Source organism: Manacus vitellinus, unplaced genomic scaffold, assembly GCF_001715985.3.
Source record: "Manacus vitellinus isolate BGI_N305 unplaced genomic scaffold, ASM171598v3 scaffold_33_pilon, whole genome shotgun sequence".
In the NCBI taxonomy this organism is placed as follows: domain Eukaryota; kingdom Metazoa; phylum Chordata; class Aves; order Passeriformes; family Pipridae; genus Manacus; species Manacus vitellinus.
The window spans coordinates 7,613,193-7,621,942 of record NW_021940478.1 but is presented as its reverse complement, the minus strand read 5'-3'; positions in this window follow the sequence as shown (position 1 = coordinate 7,621,942).

Sequence of the window (8,750 nt, the reverse complement as noted above, 5' to 3'; positions counted from 1 at the left end):
TCTTAAGATTTTCTTAATTTCTCCTCCACCTGTGCCTCTGCTAGCAGTCTTTGACCCAAATACTTCTGCCTATGCTACTGCCAAGCCTTGTTGTGTTTCAAAGGGAGACTGACTATCATTTTGCATGGTGATGGAAGACATTCAGCTCACAGTGTGATGGAAAGGTACTTTTTCAGCTGTGGTGGAGTTAGTATATTGATTACAGATATCACTTGAATTCAGCAAACAATATTTGCCTACCCTTGCATTTGCTGCAAAGGGGTATGCCTGTTCCTAAAAACTGTGAGGATAATTGCTGGTCAAGTAAAGTTATCGAGGCCTTTAGATTCATTGCCATTTTTCCCCATTTGTATACATAAGGTAATGTTCTGGATAAAAAAAATAATGGGTTTTAGAATTTAGGTTCACGAGCATGTTTTCTTAATCTTCAAAAACTGCTAACATGCTCATATTACAAGAAAAAAGTTGATGTTTGATGGATATAATCCAAACTACAGAACTAATACTAATATAAGATGCAGTGACTTGTATGTAACTGCAGAAAATTGTAAAAACATCTTAAAAAAACATTAAAGCATCTTTTCAGTTGCTGTTTAAAACCACTCTTGTTTCTCAGTTTTTAAGCACTATCACTCAGCGCTGGTTTTGCTTCCTAATGTTGATTTGCTTTAAGCTGAGCTTTTGTTTCACAAACTTTGTGAAACACACCTGTTTAAACACTTTGGCAATATGGAGCAAACCTGAAAATGCCTCAGTATCTATTATTTCATAACTGAAACCCAGTCAGGTTTCTTTTGTATTTTAGTATGATATTGTAAGCCACACAGGAAACCTACCTTCATTTCTATAGTGACTTATTCTCGAATATTTGTTCAGATATTATCTACTATATTATATATTAAAATTACTCAGTGTTGGCACCACTCCTAAAGACAAGCCCATGTATATGCATTATAGCTCTATTCAGATATTAAAAGAGTATAAAATGAGTTTCATTTTCTGACAGATGACAAATAAAGTAACCATCAAAGCAAGTGGAATAATAATCAAATGAAAAAAGTCACTGTGAAATTTCCTGAAATGTCTTCTCTCTTTGTTTACAAAAAGATAGGTCAAGTGAATCTTGTCTGACAAATGGTGTTCCTTTTCCTACTGAAGTCAATGACTGAGCTACATTATGCTGTTCACTGACAGCATAAGCTGTTCCTGTTAAGCAGTATGTGCCTTCATGGACTTCAGTGTAAATTTACATTACCCTACCCAGGTCTAACTAGAGTTTGACTATTGCATTCCCTCCTGGTGGGTTTGACTTTTCCTGAACAAAGTACAACTGTCTACAATGAAGAGACAAAAATATTTTTGCTTACAGAACCAAATTCAAAGACATGAGTAAATGAAACATACTTAGTAATTCTACTGATAAGCTGAACATTCAGCCCATGTTATCAGCATTGCCAGATGGATTTCAGTGGAAATATGCTGCTTTTTCACAAGTAGTGCTCTGGAAGACTACACAGTTTTCTCAGGTTAAGGGGGAGTTTAGACATAAGGAGGACTGAAAACTTTCTGGTCTCAGAGACAAACACATTCCCTTTCTTTCCACCCTTCTCCACATTCCAGTTTCCCTCAGAATTTGTATAATGGCATTTTTCAGAAACCTTTTCACAGTATTACCCAAACCTCAAAAGACTCATTAAAAAGCCTTACCTTGAAGGAAGGTCCTTTTTTGAATTAGTAACTGGTTTGAAGATGAAAAGCAAAGGTGGAAGCTACTGATCATTTTTCACAATTAAAGGAAGTCACAAGAGGAAGGTAGGCACAGGAGTCAGTGCCAGGTCCAGCATTGTCCAACACATTCACAAATGGGCTGGAGAAGATGGTGGATAGCCAAAGTGCCTGATGATAAAAGTTGTTTCAATAGTCCAAAACAAAAGCTGCCTGAGAAAGTAGCACAGGGATCTTACATTATCAACTGACTGGGCAGTAAAATGGCACAGAAAATATAATGCTGATAAAATACAAAAGACTGCATATGGGTAAAATACAGCCCTAATAAATGCAAACAGTCCTGAATGAGCACTTGTCACTCAAGGAAGAGATCTTGGAGTCACTGTAAATATTAACATAAAAACACCAGCTTAACATTCAGGGATGGGGTGTGTCCTTGGCTCATAAACTTGACCTGCTGGTTGCCAGAAACTGGAAGATATAAAAGGAAAAGGAACCCCGTTCTGTACTCACCCTGTTTCTCATAGGTATCCACTATTTGCCACTGTTGAGAGAAGATGTGGAGCTATATGGATCCTTGCTAAGACCTGGAACAGCTGCTCTTCTATTCTTATGTAGAATTAATGGTTTGAGAGAGTAGATCTAACCTGGAGTCACAAAGGAAAGTGAAACTATTGAGAAGTATACAACCTTGGAACCAATGTGTCAAGTCCCAGACAAAGGACCAAAGGATCAGAACAAAAAAAAAAGCCTCAGAAGAGACCACAATGAGCCCCTGAATTAACCCTTGACAGCTTAGAAGCTTACAGGGTGTTCTGGTGCTTTAGCACAGGGGTTGACCAGGAGTCTAAAATACCACAATAAAATATCACAGAAACACTTGAAGAGCTCAGAGACACATGTGAGCATTACCTCCTGCAACTGCAAGGTGTCCAGTAGTAGCAGAAAGTGAAAGACATCAGCTTAGAGAACAGAGTGTATACAAAGAAGGTAATATCAGTTCTAGTAGTTCTTCCCTTGGAAGGAGACAATGGTTGAAAAGAAAACCAATGAGCTGTCAACCTCAAAGCAGACAGTACCCATCCCAGACCAGTAATTCTTATCTTCTCTGACACAACTTTACTGGTGATTGCACCTGTTGTGCTGAACAAGGCATATGGGATATTATAATGTCTGAAAATATCTTTAGTTTAATACCTTGAATTTACACCATGTGCAGCGGAGTACAGGTTTACATATCAACATTGGGTGTTAATCTGTACTTAACTGAGCCACATCAGTGGAATGCTTTGTCAGCAGTGGATACATTGCTCAGGAGACACAGTGCTCAGCAGGAGATGATGTTAGAACAGGGATTTGCAAACAGCAGGATGTGAAGTCCTGGCATTGTTACTGCTTCCTGAGCTTGACATGATTCACATCCCCGAAGGTATTTAACTGTTGAGAGAAGTAGCAATTATACTGATCCAGGGTGTCTCAGGTGGCCATATATTTGGAGAGAAAACACATTTTTTATTATAACTAGCAGAAGGCAGGCAGACAGGCAAGAGGCAATGAGTTTGCTGCTTAACCTGAGAACAACTTAGGGGTTTACACCTACACACTCTAAGAGGCATGTTTCTTGCTTGTAAGCATGCTCTGTGCTCTGCTTCCCACTCATCTTCTGTTCTCAGCTGTGCTGTGGACTACTCCCAGCCCACTGAAGTGTCCTGGACATGCAGAATCCCAGATGCACTGGAGAAATACTGCCAGACTTTCTAGGTAATCATGTGGCTTGGAAGGACCCTGTTGCCACAGTCAGACAGGCAACTGCAACAGGCCAAAATAAGGAAACCAAGTGAAAACTCTGCACGAAAAATCAAGCAACTGACTCTGGACGATAATATTATTGTATCAAGAGTGAGCCACCAGGAAAAGTAACAGTGCAAGCCCCTCAAAGACTAACTGAACGTTCTTGGAGAATGTAGTGAATATGCTGGACATATAAGTATTTGGATTATGTTTTTCATATGTGGTATTTAAAGGCTAATATCTTAGATTTTGGCCAAGAAAATGTAACATGGAATTAAGAACTGTAGCTTTAACTGTTTTCAAATTTTCAAACACAGGAGATCTTAAGACATACCCCATTAAGGAAAAGCTATTGGGAAAATGTCAACAAAATAAAGATCTCTGCCCAGCACTTTGGCTGTAGCCAGGCCATGATTACTGAAAACCACATTTTACAATGGGTATCATGTGATGGTGGAGGGTGGGGAACGACCTCCTGGCACTGACCACTGCTACTTCTGCAGCTGGTTCAAAGATTCCTGCTGATTTTAGGGGATCAAGACCTAGCGGCTCTCAACTGATGGCTGAACATCTCAATTATGTTCATCAGGTTTCAGGGGGTACATCAAAATCTGACCTCTTTCTACTCTGAATGGTTTTCATGGACCAATATATAATGGTCTGTGGGCTTCCTCCATGGAGGTGTTGTGAAGGCTGTGTGTGTTCCCCTAGCATTACACATATATGCCCTGTAAGCAAGAGGTTAGGTTATTATAACATTATTTTTCCATTTGAGGACACTTTTACGTGTGCCCAGAGAGAGAAATACATGCTTAGCTTATCAGGAGAACACATTTGGATATTTTCACTCACACTCAGCAATGGACTATTCTTAGTAACTAGTAATATGCATGTGCCTTGTAGCATGCTTTTTGATAGCCTTGTTTCTATTCTTTAGGGATGTAGTATTTTACCATATTTCCAAAGAATCTGGCTTTAAAAGAAAATGTCTCACTCTTTTTTTAACATGGCAGTTTCTCACAGTGAAAAATAAATAGAGGTGCTGCTAAGACCAATTTCTTTCTTATATACGGATTGGAAGTAAACGTGTCAGGTTGATCTGGCAAGGCAGATATGTGCATAATATGTGCAAGGCAAAGTAGTACAAATTCAGGGTTAAAACTGCCTGCTATGAATGTTAAAAGAAATTATGTAATTTTTAACTACTTAGTGAAATCAGAATTTTCAAGGCCTATTATTTTCTGTATTTCTATTTTCTAAATGCTTAAACCAAACACCCCACAGCAGCCCCAGTATCTGCACTTCATTCGCAGTCCATCATGAGTTTTCAGGTGGATTAATTTATTTTAAAGCCTGAAGTACATGCAAACAAAATTAGCTGCTGGCAGGTTTAGAGACACAGAAGTGCAGTAATTTGGTACATGGTTGCCATGGCAGCTAACTTACCTCTAAATTATCCTACATGCTTTTCTCAGCCATTCTCTAGCATTGTTCCTCCTGTCTGAATTGTTAGTTTGGTTGTTTGTTTGTTTGTTTGTTTGTTTTGTGGTTGTGTTTGTTTTTTTTTTAAGACCTGTCTTTTGCAAAGCCCTTCTTTGCGCCATTTTGGCCTCATCTGCTGGCTCAGCCCTTACGTTGTGGTGTAGTCTATATTCTGTTGATATCCAGTAATGGAAAGGGGAAGCAAGAGGAGTACAAGGCAGAATTATGGTCTTCCAGCTACTCTGCCTGTTGAGAGCAGCTTCCTGAAAGCTAATTTTTTCTGAAGTAAACCACAGTGGTAAATTCCTTCATTTTCAGGACTTAAAGCTCGCTCAAATATCATTGATTTTGACAAAGTTACTGTAGATTCACAGTGACATAATAAAAGCCAGATTTGGCCTTAAGACAGTGAATTTATCAAATGATGAATGAATTCTGCTCTGAGGCTACATGGCAGTAAATCAATCTCTTCTATCCAGAGAACAGGTCTTGAAATGCTTTGGCAATGTTTATTACCAAATAGAAATATTAAAAGAATGGGCAAGGAGTCCTGCAAGCTCTTTCCCTTCCATTCATCTCCCTCTCAGCACAGTTACAAAACAAGCCTGGTGCCATTTATGAATTTTAAGGTTTCATTATTTATTTCTGGCAAAACAGTTCCTTTCTGTCAAAATGCTCTGTTTCAGAGCATTCCACTGGCCATTTCTGACCAATCATTCTTTTTATCTCCCGTCTTGCCATCTCTGAGAACTAAGTTGTGATGCTGCTTCACAGGAACCCAGCCCAGGTCTTATCAGTTCCTGACAGATCATGGATAGCTGACATGCCTTCTGCCTATGGCTGAACGTTAGCTCAGGGTTTAGAGAACGTGAGATCAGAAGATAAGAAGTAGAGAGTATTTACTTACTTATTTTTAACATAGTAAACTCAACGTACTGTCAACGCAGAAGTTCTGTCTAATTTTTAAGAAGGTTCAGTTTCATTATCAGTTTGGCTGGCTGTTAGTTTTCAGGCAGTTGCCTAGAAGTGGTCGCTGCTGCTGAACACTAGGCATTGCCAGATACATTTGTGTGTGAAGTCAAGAAGTGGGGATTACTCAATTTACTATCCTCATATCACAAAGAAGTAGGAAAATCCCCAGATTTGTGGGATTACAGGCCATGCTAAAGGGATCATCTTTTCAGGGTTACTGACTGAAGATTATGAGATTCAGCAGGACCTTTTTGCTCTTATTTTCTGTGTTCATTTATTCAGTCCAGTCATCTCAGGATAGCTTGCTTTTTAAAATGAACTTCAAAATAATAAAACCAGTGCAGATACTAAGCACAAGGAAAAAGATCTTGAGAAGTGACAATGAATAAACACTTTATGAGGATTTAGGCTTGCTGAAAACCTGCCCCCATAAATGCATTATATGGTAGTTTATTAAACAATGGCTGAAGAACAAAAGCAATCACTTTTTTGAATAACTGGGTAAGAGACACAAGTCAGTATCAAGATTCCCTCTCTAGACCTGTGGATATACAAAAGATATACTATACACCACAGTAAATGTTTAAGAGAGAAGTGGATTTTCTCTCACTGCTTTTTAATCCTGGTATGTTACACTCTTCCACTCTGATTTTTGCTCTTTCACTGTAAAATGTTGCATGCATGCAATAGAAGTCTAATATGGGAAAGTACTGCAGGCTGAAATAGGCATCCTGAAGAGAGTAACAAAACTTGAAATTGAAACAGAGGATCACAATTCCCACGAGGATGTGTAACACTTCCTATTCAGAAAAATATCAGATACTAAATTAGATATACTTGTTTTCCATCTGTATTGCCTAGTATAATAATTTCACATGAATCGCCCATGCACAGTACTTTTCAGCATTCTTTGAAAAGGCCAGAAATATTGTTACTTGCAATTTACAGATAGGAGAACTGAGTTATGGGGAAGTGAATTGATGAGCCAAGACTTCCAGCATATTGACCACAAGGCCTTCCAGTTATCATGGACCTCTTAACACAACACAGATCCTTGCAGTTACTAGGGATATTATTCACTTTTTGTTAGTGTTGCTGGCAACTTTCACTTTGGGGATACAATGTGTTTAGTAGCTATTATGGCAAGCCAGGATTCATGCTGTTTGGACCTCAGTCATATTTTGTATGGCATGAGGATAAAGTACATTACATTCTGGAGAGCTTTACCAATGAAATATTAAAGCCAATATCTGTGATAAAGCTCACTGCTATGCTTTTCACCAGTATGGAAGGGGAAGGGAGAAGTGCAGTGCTTCAAGTTGGGTGGTTATCCTTCCAGGCCTTACAGAGAGACTGCTATGATGTTTTTGAGGCTGATGATGACATGATACAGCCCCGCAAACTCTGTGGAGCCTCAGGGAGGGAAAGGTTCAGGGAGGGAAATGTTCAGGAATGTTCCCTAGGGTTCCCCTGAAATTTAAGCATCTGTGTTGATGACATGGCTGTTTCAAGGTAAGAGTTTTCCATCATTCTAGGTAGTTAAACTGGTGGCTTAATCTCTGCTGGCTTTCAAGCATGTCATTGGCTTCTGTGGGAACAGCACCGGTTTTTGAAGATGTGGCAATACAATCACAAGCCACAGCTGAGGTGTCTGGTCCTGATCCCTGTCTCTGTATGGACAGGTCTGACCCCACAGGGAGTGAGTTGTCACTCCCCAGCTTTTTACAGGGATTGTTCTCTGAATAAATTCGTTCTTGGGCCAGACAGGTGTTGAGGGTTGCTTAAGCAAAGGGGAACAGAGGTGCTGTTAAGGGTAGCGTGAGGACGTGTGACCACCTCTTTGGCAACAGCAGATGTTTGATTGCAACTGGAGGTTGTGAAATTGTTCCCTTAGAGTTTGCTTGTACTGGCAACCACTACCACTACGTAAGAATCCCCCCATCACTAATCTATCCCTTGGAGAGTTCATCCACTCGTTATTTCGTACCTGGCTTTGCTGCTTGTTGACTTAACCATGTTTTCCATCTTTCACCCTTCCACTGCCTATTTTGAGCTGCAGATGCCCCTGACCTGCCTAGTCCTACTGAGGTGTGCCCAAAAAATGACATCTTGGCATCACTTTTGATAAACATCTCACACTGATGCATGTATAAATGCACAGGCAACCTGATGGTGGTCACACAGCAGCATCCTTCTCTGTTTTGCATTTGAGCCTCTAAGGATTTCAGGCTTTTTGGGCACTGATACTCCGCTGGTTAATGGGAGAGACCTTATGTAGTAGTATCCTGCCCCTGCTTATTTGAACTCTGTGTATCCCTTAAGTCCTTCCCTGTATCCCCTATCTCATTAACTCTTTGGAGAAAATTTCCTTCACTAACCACCAAATCCCTCATCACCATACCTCCCTAAAACACATCCCCGTGGCTAGAGGGATGTGGCTCTATCATGTCACGTTTTAGGAAGCAAAGCATGGAGGTGGAAGTACTGACATGGCTTTGAAGCCACGCCTGCCAAGGCTCAGCAATGAGCATCATTCCCTGCTTGAGGAGGAAGGCTAGACTAGGCAATCTCCGGTGCTGTCAACCAGTACGATCCTGCTATGTTTGCTTCCAACTATTTGCTTTCTCCTCTCTGTTTGCTTCAGTTAGGACATGAATGTCCTTTGTGTCCCTGTCTGCCTGCAGCGTGGTTGGAATGACAGGGCAGAACACTGCTGCAGCGTGCCATGCCAAGGCACAGGCCGCTGTGCGAGGCTCTGCTCCCGGCACAGCCGGAGC